The sequence below is a fragment of the Vulpes lagopus genome, chromosome X (genome assembly GCF_018345385.1).
Source record: "Vulpes lagopus strain Blue_001 chromosome X, ASM1834538v1, whole genome shotgun sequence".
Taxonomy (NCBI): domain Eukaryota; kingdom Metazoa; phylum Chordata; class Mammalia; order Carnivora; family Canidae; genus Vulpes; species Vulpes lagopus.
Window position 1 is genome coordinate 49596736 of NC_054848.1, and position 10621 is coordinate 49607356.

A 10621-nucleotide genomic window follows, 5' to 3' on the forward strand; every position below is an offset into this window, starting at 1 on the left:
ATTTATTTGTGTCTTCTTCCATTTCTTTCATAAATATTCTAGAGTGTTCCTTTATCTCTTGGGTAAGGTTTATTCCTAGGTATCTTATGGCTTTTGCTGCAATTGTAAATAGGATCAATTTCTGGATTTTCTTCTGCCTCATCATTCGTATATAGAAATACAACTGACTTCTGTGCATTGATTTTCTTTTCTTGAAGTTATTTTATTTATTTTTTTATTGGAGTTCAATTTGCCAACATATAGCAAAACACCCAGTGCTCATCCCATCAAGTGCCCCCCTCAGTGCCCATCACCCAGTCAACCCCACCCCCCACCCACCTCCCTTTCCACCACCCCTAGTTCATTTCCCAGAGTTAGGAGTCTCTCATGTTCTGTCTCCCTCTCTGATATTTCCCACTCATTTTTCTCTCCTTTCCCATTTATTCCCTTTCACTATTTTTTATATTCCCCAAATGAATGAGACCATACAATGTTTATCCTTCTCCAATTGACTTATTTCACTCAGCATAATACCCTCCAGTTCCAACCATGAAGAAGCAAATGGTGGGTATTTGTCGTTTCTAATGGCTGAGGAATATTCCATTGTATACATATACCACATCTTTATCCATTCACCTTTTGATGGACACCGAGGCTACTTCCACAGTTTGGGTATTTTTGGGCATTGCTGCAATAAACATCGGGGTGCAGGTGTCCCAGCATTTGCTGCATCTGTAACGTTGGGGTAAATCCCCAAAAGTGCAATTGCTGCACAGGTCTATTTTTAACTTTTTGAGGAACCTGCACACAGTTTTCCAGAGTGGCTGCACCAGTTCACGTTCACACCAACAGTGCAAGAAGGTTCCCCTTTCTCCACATCCTCTCCAACATTTGTTGTTTCCTGCCTTGTTAATTTTCCCCATTCTCACTGGTGTGATGTGGCATCTCATTGTGGTTTTGATTTGTATTTCCCTGATGGCAAGTGATGCGGACCATTTTCTCATGTGCTTCTTGACCATGTCTAGGTCTTCCTCTGTGAGAGTTCTGTCCATGTCTTTTGCCCATTTCATGATTGGATTGTTTGTTTCTTTGGTGTTGAGTTTAATAAGTTCTTTATAGATCTTGGATACTAGCCCTTTATCTGATATGTCATTTGCAAATATCTTTTCCCACTCTGTAGGATGTCTTTAATTTTGTTGACTGTTTCTTTTGCTGTGCAAAGCTTCTTATCTTGATGAAGTCCCAATAGTTCATTTTGCTTTTCTTTCTCTTGGCTTCATGGATGTATCTTGCAAGAACTTGCTGTGGCCAAGTTCAAAAAGGGTGTTGCCTGTACTGTCCTCTAGGATTTTGATGGAATCTTGTCTCACGTTTAGATCTTTCATCCACTTTGAGTTTATCTTTGTGTATGGTGTAAGAGAATGGTCCAGTTTCATTCTTCTGCATGTGGATGTCCAATTTTCCCAGTACCATTTATTGAAGAGACTTTATTTTTTTTCCAGTCAATAGTCTTTCCTCCTTTGTCAAAAATTAGTTGACCATAAAGTTGAGGGTCCTCTTTGGATTCCTATTATGTTCCATTGATCCATGTGTCTGTTTTTGTGCCAGTACCATACTGTCTTGATGACCACAGCTTTGTAGTACAACCTGAAATCTGGCATTGTGATGCCCCCAGCTATGGTTTTTTTTTTAATATTCCCCTGGCTATTCAGAGTCTTTTCTGATTCCACAGAAATCTTAAGATGATTTGTGCCAACTCTCTGAAGAAAGTCCATGTTATTTTGATAGGGATTGCATTAAAAGTGTAAATTGCCCTGGGTAACATTGACATATTCACAATATTAATTCTTCCAATCCATGATCATGGAATATTTTTCCATCTCTTTGTGTCTTCCTCAATTTCTTCCAGAAGTGTTCTGTAGTTTTAAAAGTATAGATACTTTACCTCTTTGGTTAGGTTTATTCCTAGGTATCTTATGCTTTTGGGGGCAATTGGAAATGGGATTGACTCCTTAAATTCTCTTTCTTCAGTCACATCGTTAGTGTATAGAAATGACACTAACTTCTGGGCATTGATTTTGTATCCTGCCAGACTGCGGAATTGCTGTTTGAGTTCTAGGAATCGTGGGGTAGAGTCTTTTGGGTTTTCTGAGTACAGTATCATGTCATCTGCGAAGAGGGAGAGTTTGACTTCTTCTTTGCCAATTTGAATGCCTTTTATTTCTTTTTGTTGCCTGATTGCTGAGGCTAGGACTTCTAGTATTATGTTGACTAGCAGTAGTGAGAGTGGACATCCCACTCTCGTTCCTGATCTTAGGGGAAAGGCTCCCAGTGTTTTCCCATTGAAAAAGATATTTGCTGTGGGCTTTTCGTAGATGGCTTTTAAGATGCCGAGGAGTGTTCCCTCTCTCCCTACACTCTGATGCGTTTTGATCAGGAATGGATGCTGTATTTTGTCCAATGCTTTCTCTGTAGCTCTTGAGAGGATCATATGGTTCTTGTTTTTTCTCCTGCTGATATGATGAATCACATTCATTGCTTTACGAGTGTTGAACCAGCCTTGCATCCAGGGGAAAAATCTCACTTGGTCATGGTGAATAATCTTCTTAATGTATTGTTGGATCCTATTGGCTAGTATCTTGTTGAGAATTTCTGCATCTGTGTTCATCAGGGATATTGGTCTACTTTTTTTTTGGGGGGGTGTCTTTGGTTTTGGAATTAAGGTGATGCTGGACTCATCGAATGAGTTTGGAAGTATTCCATCACTTTCTATCTGTCTGAACAGCTTTAGTAGAATAGGTATGGTTTCTTCTTTAAGCGTTTGATAGAATTCCCCCAGGGAAGCCATCTGACCCTGGACTTTGTGTCTTGGGAGGTTTTTGATGACTGCTTCAATTTCCTCCCTTGTTATTGGCCTGTTCAGGTTTTCTATTTCTTCTTGTTTCAGTTTTGGTAGTTTGTGCATTTTCCAGTAAAGTGTCCATTTCTTCTAGGTTCCCTAATTTATTGACGTAAAGCTACTCATAATAAGTTTTTAAGATCATTTGGATTTCTTTGGTATTGGTGGTGATCTCTCCTTTCTCATTCATGATTTTATTAATTTGAGTCTTCTCTCTCTTCTTTTTAATAAGGCTGACTATTGGTTTATCTATCTTATGAATTCTTTCAAAGAACCAACTCCTGGTTTTGTTTATCTGTTCCATGGTTCTTCTCGTCTTTAATTTCTTGAGTTCTGCTTGAATCTTTATTTACTCTCTTCTTCTGCTGGATGTAGGATCTATTTGCTCTTTTTTCTCCAGCTCCTTTAGGTGCAACGTTAGCTTTTGTATTTAAGTTCTTTCCAGTTTTTGAATGGATGCTTGTATTGCAATATATTTCCCCCTCAGGACTGCTTTTCCTGTATCCCAAAGATTTTGAACAGTTGTATCTTCATTCTCATTAGTTTCCATGAATCTTTTTAATTCTTCTCTACTTTCCTGGTTGACCCTTTCATCTTTTAGCAGGATGGTCTTTAACCTCCACGTGTTTGAAATCCTTTCAAACTTCTTGTGATTTAGTTGTAGTTTCAAAGCATTATGGTCTGAAAATATACAGGGGACAATCCCAATCTTTTGGTATTGGTTAAGACCTGATTTGTGACCCAGTATGTAGTCTGTTTTGGAGAAAGTTCCATGTGCACATGAGAAGAATGTGTATTCAGTTGTGTTTGGTTGTAAAGTTCTGTAAATATTTGTGAAATCCCTCTGGTCTAGTGTTTCATGTAACGCTCTTGTTTCTTTGGAGATGTTGTGCTTAGAATATCTATTGATTGTAGAAAGCGCTACATTCAAGTCACCAAGTATAAGTGTATTATTATCTTAATATGTCTTTACTTTGGTTATTAATTGATTGATATACGTGGCAGCTCCCACATTTGGGCATAAATATTTATGATTGTTAATTCCTCTTGTTGGATAGATCCCTGAAGTATGATACAGTGTCCCTTTTCATCTCTTACTACAGTCTTTGGTATAAACTTTATCTGATATGAGGTTTGATACCCCTGATTTATTTTGAGGACCATTTGAATGGTAAATAGTTCTGCAAGCTTTCATTTTCAGGCTGGAGGTGTCCTTATGTCTAAATGAGTCTCTTGTAGACAGCAAGTACATGGGTCTTGCTTTTTTATCCAATCTGAAACCCTGCGCCTTTTGATGGGGTCATTAAGCCCATTCACATTCAGAGTTACAATTGAAATATATGAATTTAGTGTCTTCATGATACCTATTCAGTCCCTGTTTTTGTGGATTGTTTCCTTGGACTTCCTCTTTTTTTTCAGGGCCCCATTAGTATTTCTTGCAGAGCTGGGTTGGTCATCACATATTCTTTCAGTTTCTGCGTATCTTGGAAACTCTTTCTCTCTCCTTCTATTTTTAATGAGAGCCTTGCTGGATAAAGTATTCTTGGTTGCATGTTCTTCTCATTTAGGACCCTGAATATATCCTGCCAGCCCTTTCTGGCCTCCCAGGTCTCTGTGGAGAGGTCTGCTGTTAATCTAATATTTCTCCCCATAGAAGTTAGAGATTTCTTGTCTCTAGCTGCTTTAAGGATCTTTTCTTTATCTTTGGAATTTGCTAGTTTCAGTATTACGTGTCGAGGTGTTGAGTGGTTTTTATTGGTTTGATGGGGGGGATCTCTCTATTTTCTGGATCTGAATGCCTGTTTCCCTTCCCAGGTTAGGAAAGTTCTTAGCTAGGATTTGTTCAAATACATATTCTGCACCTCTGTCCCTTTCGACGCTCTCGGGAATCCCAATTAAACGTCGATTTTTTTCCTTGTGAGCCTGTCATTTATTTCCCTTAACCTATCCTCATGATCTTTTGTTTTTCTCTTTTTTCCTCATTTTCCCTCCTTGCCATCAACTTGTCTTCTATGTCACTCACTCGTTTTTCTACCTCGTTAACCCTCATCTTTAGGACCTCTAGTTTGGATTGCATCTCATTTAATTGATTTTTAATTTCTGCCTGATTAGGTCTAAATTCTGCAGTCATGAAGTCTCTTGAATCCTTTATCCTTTTTTAGAACCACCAGTAGCTTTATCATTGTGCTTCTGAATTGGCTTTCTGACCTTGAATTGTAATCCAAATTTTTTAACTCTGTTGGAGAGGGGACTGTTTCTGATTCTTTCTTTTGAGGGGAGTTTTTCCTTCTAGTCATTTTTATCACTGCAGAGTTGCCAAAAACAAGTTGTACTGGAAAAAGGAGAAAAAGAGAGAAGAGAAAAAAGACAGAAAAAGAAGAAGGAAAAAGAAAAAAAAGTGGGGGGATGGAAACAGAGAGCAAAAACAAGGGGACTATCTTCTAATTCTATATACTGTAATTCCCTGGGCTTCCCCTGGAACTTTCCAGTATTCTTTGGTCAATAACTTGCTTTTCCCCTTTCTATCTGGTCTTCTGAGGGAGGGGCCTGCTGTGCTTATTCTCTGGTGTGAACACCTGGGGGAGCTGCTCAGTCCCCTGCATGGTGCAGGGCTCAGTGGGAGTTGTTTATCCTCTTTATCCTGTGAGGCCACTGTTAGGCTCAGTGGGACTTGTTTATCCTGTGAGGACCCAGGAGTAACAAAGCATTGGAAGCGTCCAGCTCTCCAGCCCTGGAGTCAGCTCCCACAGTTCCTACAGTCTGCAGGGACCTGGGTGCTCCGGGGGTGGGGGCCGTCGATCTGCACAGCTCGGGGCCGCCCGGCTGCAGGAGTATCCTTGCTGTCCTGGGCCCTCCCGGCTTCTGCCTGTCCCGGGGGTTGGGGCGCAGGATCTTGGGCTGTGTCCCCCAGTGCCCTGGGCTCGGGGCCTGCACCAATGAAATCGTGCTCTAGGGCCGCCCAGCCCCCCTCCTCGCGGAGCCGCTGCGGAGCTGCTCCCCGGGCCCCACGGGGCACCCGCTGCAGCCCTTTACGGTGTGTGGCAGGCTCCCCACCGGGGACCCACTTCCTCTGTTAGTGCCCCTGGGAGCCTGAGGGCATCCCAGCCCCTCCTGGGATTCTGCTCCTAACTCCCTGTCGGCACCTTTGCGTCTGGGAAGATGGTGAAGCTCCTGCTTTCCGGGATGGGGGCTTTCCTGTCTTGGAGGCACTCGCCACACAACCTTAGCTCCGCTCCTCGCGGGTCCCCTTCCCCTTGGATGCTTTTTTATTTCTTTATTTTTTTTCCTCGTCTTCCTACCTTGATAGAAGCGCAAACTCTTCTCACTGTAGCATTCCAGCTATTTTCTCTTTAAATCTCAGGCCGAATTCATAGGTTTTCAGGATGATTTGAAAATTATCTAGGTAATTTGGTGGGGACAGGTTACTTGAGGACCCTACTCTTTCTCCATCTTGCCCCCTCCTCTCAGTTTATATGTTTCTTGAATTTATTCGTTTCTTCTGGATTGCCTAATTTCTTGCATATAATTGCTTATAATATTCTCTTATAAATGTGTGCTTTCCTTCAATGTTGGTTGTGATCTCTCCTCTTTCATTCATAATTTTATTTATTTGGATCCTTTTCTATTTTCTTTTTGATAAGTCTGCCTGGTCATTTATAGATGTCATTAATTCTTTCTAAGAACAATCTCCTAGTTTCATTGCTCTTTTCTACTTTTAAAAATATCTGTATCATTGATTTTTGCTCAAATCTTTATTATTTCTCTTCACTTACTGGATTTAGGCTTCATTTACTATTCTTTTTCCAATTTCTTTAGATGTAAGGTTAGTTTATGTATTTGAGACTTTTCTTGCTTCTTGAGAAAGTCCTTTAATGTCAAATAATTCCCACTTAGGACTGCCTTTGCTACATCCTAAAAGTTTTGCATCATTTTCATTTTCATTTTCATTTGCTTCCATGTATTCTCAAAATTCTTTAATTTCCTGTTTGGCCCATTCATCCTTGAGTCCGATGTTCTTTAAACTCCATATACTGTGGTCATCCAAATTTTTTCTGTCATTGACCTCAAGTTTTACAGCATTATGATCTGAAAATATGCATGGTATGACCGCAATCTTTTTGTACCAGTTGAGACTTGATTTGTGACCCAACATGCGATCTAATCTGGTGAATGATCTACGTGAACTCAAGAATGTGCATTCTACTTTAGGATGAAATTCTCTGACTGTATCTATTAAGTCCATCTGGTCCAGTGTGTCATTCAGAATAGATGGCAAGCTGCAAGATGATTCATTACTATGAATAGCTAACTTATGGTCACACTCTTCTGTAAGGGCTTTTTTCAATAAGGCTGTTGCCCTTCTCATCTGGTTCATGTTTTTAACTGGGAAAACTTCAGATGGCTTAGCTACCTCTTCTTTGATAGAATTATCATGTTCTTTCAGGGTGGCAACATGCTGACCCAATCGTGCCCTCAAGTCTGCTGCTGGTGTGTTTAAATCTGACTTGCTTTTCATTGCTGCTATTCTCAGGTAAGAGTCTTGGGAGCTGGTGAAGGACAGCTGCTCTGCAGGCTTCAAGGTCTTCTTTCAGAATGTCGCTGCGATCATAGAGCTCTATTGTTGGTGAGTTAGTGGAGGATTCTTTTTTTTTTGAATCAGGAGAGCTTAGGGTTTGCAAAATACATTTATGTTTTTCGGTGGACAGGGCATATCTTTCTGGTTCAGAGTGGATTAATTTTAAGGCCTCTATTCCATCTTCTCCCTCAATCTTGTCATTGGATTTGGCTGTGGTTCTGGACTCTTGAAAATGATATCATCTTCACTTACAGAGACTTTGAGGTTACTGCTGCTGCTGCTGCTCAAGCTTTCCTCTTCCTGCACTTCCTGCATTTTTCTGAAGGGTTTCTGTGACTCTGGGTCCCCTGAAGGAAGATGATCTGAGCAACCTTCCCACGCTGAACCTTGATCTTGAGAACACTCATTTTCAGATGCGCAGCATTCTGAGGCTTATATGGGAATACCTGGCAGTGTTCTCAAAGCCTGAAAGCGTCCCCCCAGCCAATACCCAATACGCCCAGACCCATTCAGTCAAGTATGCACAACTGGGGGTCCTTGCCAGTGCCCGGTGCCCCCAGGCACCCCAGCCCTGGGCCGCCCCCCCCCCCCGCCTTCCCGGGAAGCCAAGTGCAGCTTTTCAGGAGGCTCCCCCCACCAAACATCCTCTAGCTCCTTCTTGCCCTTCTCCAGCAGGCCTCTCCTGCCCCCCACGCTCAGCAGGGCCTTGGATGACAAGCCGCCTCTTCTGCCACCCCCAGTGGGCAATAGGCCCTCCATCCACAGGGAAGAGGTCCCACACCCGCTCCCTCAGAACAGCAAGCCCCCAGTGACTTCTACTCCCAGGCCTTCCTCCTCCACCTCCTTACAGGCCCCACCCCCGCCGCCTCCACCCAGCAGGCCTGGCCCTCCCCCTGCTTCCGGGTTCCAGTGGCTCCGATGAAACCCCAGGACTCCCACAGAGGGAACTGTCCCTCACTTCGTCTACGCCGCCCTTGTCTTCGCTGGGGTGATCGGGCCCTCTTACACCCCCGCCCACTGAGAGACCCCCTCCTCTGGTGAGGGACCCACCCGACAGATCAGGCCCTCTCCTACCACCCCCTCCAATAAACAGAAATGGCAGCACATCTCGGGCCCTGCCTGCCACCCCCTAGTTGCTATCCAGAAGTGGAGTAGATAGTCCCAGGAGAGGAGCCTGGCCTCCTCTTCCTCCCTACAGGCCTGTTGCTGGGGCACCTCCCCCTCATCCACCATCAACATCAATTAGAAATGTGCAGATACTTGTTTCCTTGTTGATCTTCTGCTTAAATTATCTGTCCATTGCTGTGAGTGGGATGTTAAAGACTGCTACTCTTATTGTACTATTATCAATGGGTTTCTTTAATTTTGTTATTAATTGTTTCATATAGTTGCTCCCGAGTTATTGATATAAATACAATTGTTAGATCTTGTTGCTTTATAGACCCATTTATTATGATATAGTGTACTTTTTCATCTATTACAGTCTTTGGTTTAAAATCCAGTTTGTCGGAATGCCTGGGTGGCTCCATGGTTAGGCATCTGCCTTTGGCTCAGGGCGTGATCCTGGAGTCCTGGGATCGAATCCCACATCAGGCTCCCTGTATGGAGCCTGCTTCTTCCTCTGCCTGTGTCCCTGCCTCTCTCTCTCTCTCTCTCTGTCTCTCATGAATAAATAAATAAATAAAATATATTAAAAAAAATAAAATCTAGTTTGTTTCATATAAGGATGGCTGCTCCATCTTTCTTTTGATGTCCATTGGCATTATAACTTGTTCTCCAACCCCCTCACTTTCAATCTGGAGGTGTCTTTGGATGTAAAATGAGTTCATGTTAGCAGTATATCGATGGATCTTGTTTTCATCCAGTCTGATACCCTATGTCTTTTGATTGGAGCATTTAGTCAATTTACATCCAGAGTAATTATTGAAAAGTATGAATTTAATATCATTGTATTACCTATAAAGTTGCTGATTTTGTAGATTGTGTTCCTTTCTGTTGTTTTGTTTGTTTTTGGTTTGTTTTGTGTTTACTTTTGGGCTCTCTCTTCACTCAAATCTTCCTTTCTCATATTTCTTGCAGGGTTGGTTTAGTGTTCAGGAGCTCCTTTGTTTTCTGTTTGTCTTGGAAACTCTTATCTCTTCTATTCTGAATGACAACCTTGATGGATAAAGTATTCTTGGGTGCATATTTTTCCCAGTTATCATGCCAGTGCTTTCTGACCTGCCAGATCTCTGTAGGGAGTTCTGACAGCCTTATGGACCTATCCTTGTCGATTAAAGACCACTTTTCCTGAGCTGCTTTCAGGATTTTCTTTTTTATCTTTAACATTTGCAAGTTTCACTATAATTTCTCAAGTTGTTGACCTATTTGTTGATTTTGAAGAGTGTTCTCTGTGCCTCTTGGACTTGAATGCCTGTTTGCTCCCCCAGATTAGGGAAGTTCTAAGCTATAATTTGTTCAGATAAGCCTTCTGGCCCTCGTTTATCCACTCTTCAACTTTTGGGACTCCTAAAATATGGATTTTTTTAGCTTAATGGTATTGCTGAGTTCCCCATGTCTACCTTTTATCTAATAGTTTTCTTTCCCTAATTTTTAGCTTCCTTTTTTTCTATAATTTTATCTTGTATATCACTGTTTCTCTCTTAATCGTTCATCCTTATTTGTATTATCTCCACTTGAGACTGCATCTTCACAATACCATTTTTAATTTTCCCTGACAGGATTATAATTCTTTTATCTCTACAGTAAGGGATTTTCCACTGTCTTTTATGCTTTTTCAAACCTAGGTAGTATCTTTATAACCATTGTTTTAAATTTCTTGTTCTGACATCTTACAATCCATACTGATTAAATCCCTTGTTGTATGTACTACCTCCTGTTCTTCCTTTTGGAATGAATTTCCCTACTTTGTCATTTTGTCCAGAAAAGGAAATAAGAAATAATAAGAGGAAAACAACAAAAACAATAGCAACAACCACAAAGAAACAAACAAACAAATTAGATCCATGATGTGTTTTGTTCTGTGTTCTGTTATTTACATATATGTAAATAAAATAAAAATACAGTGAAAATAAACAAAAGTTTAATATATCTATATAAAATATATATAAAAATTAAAATTAAAAAAGGATAAGAAAGGATTTAGAAATGAGAAAACTGAAAAATTG

The 10621-nt window shown here is 41.1% G+C and overlaps 1 pseudogene; it reads left to right on the forward strand.

The window, feature by feature from the left end:
- Window positions 1–7029: 7029 nt before the first annotated feature.
- LOC121482533 lies at window positions 7030–9747 on the forward strand (annotated as a pseudogene).
- Window positions 9748–10621: the final 874 nt, after the last annotated feature.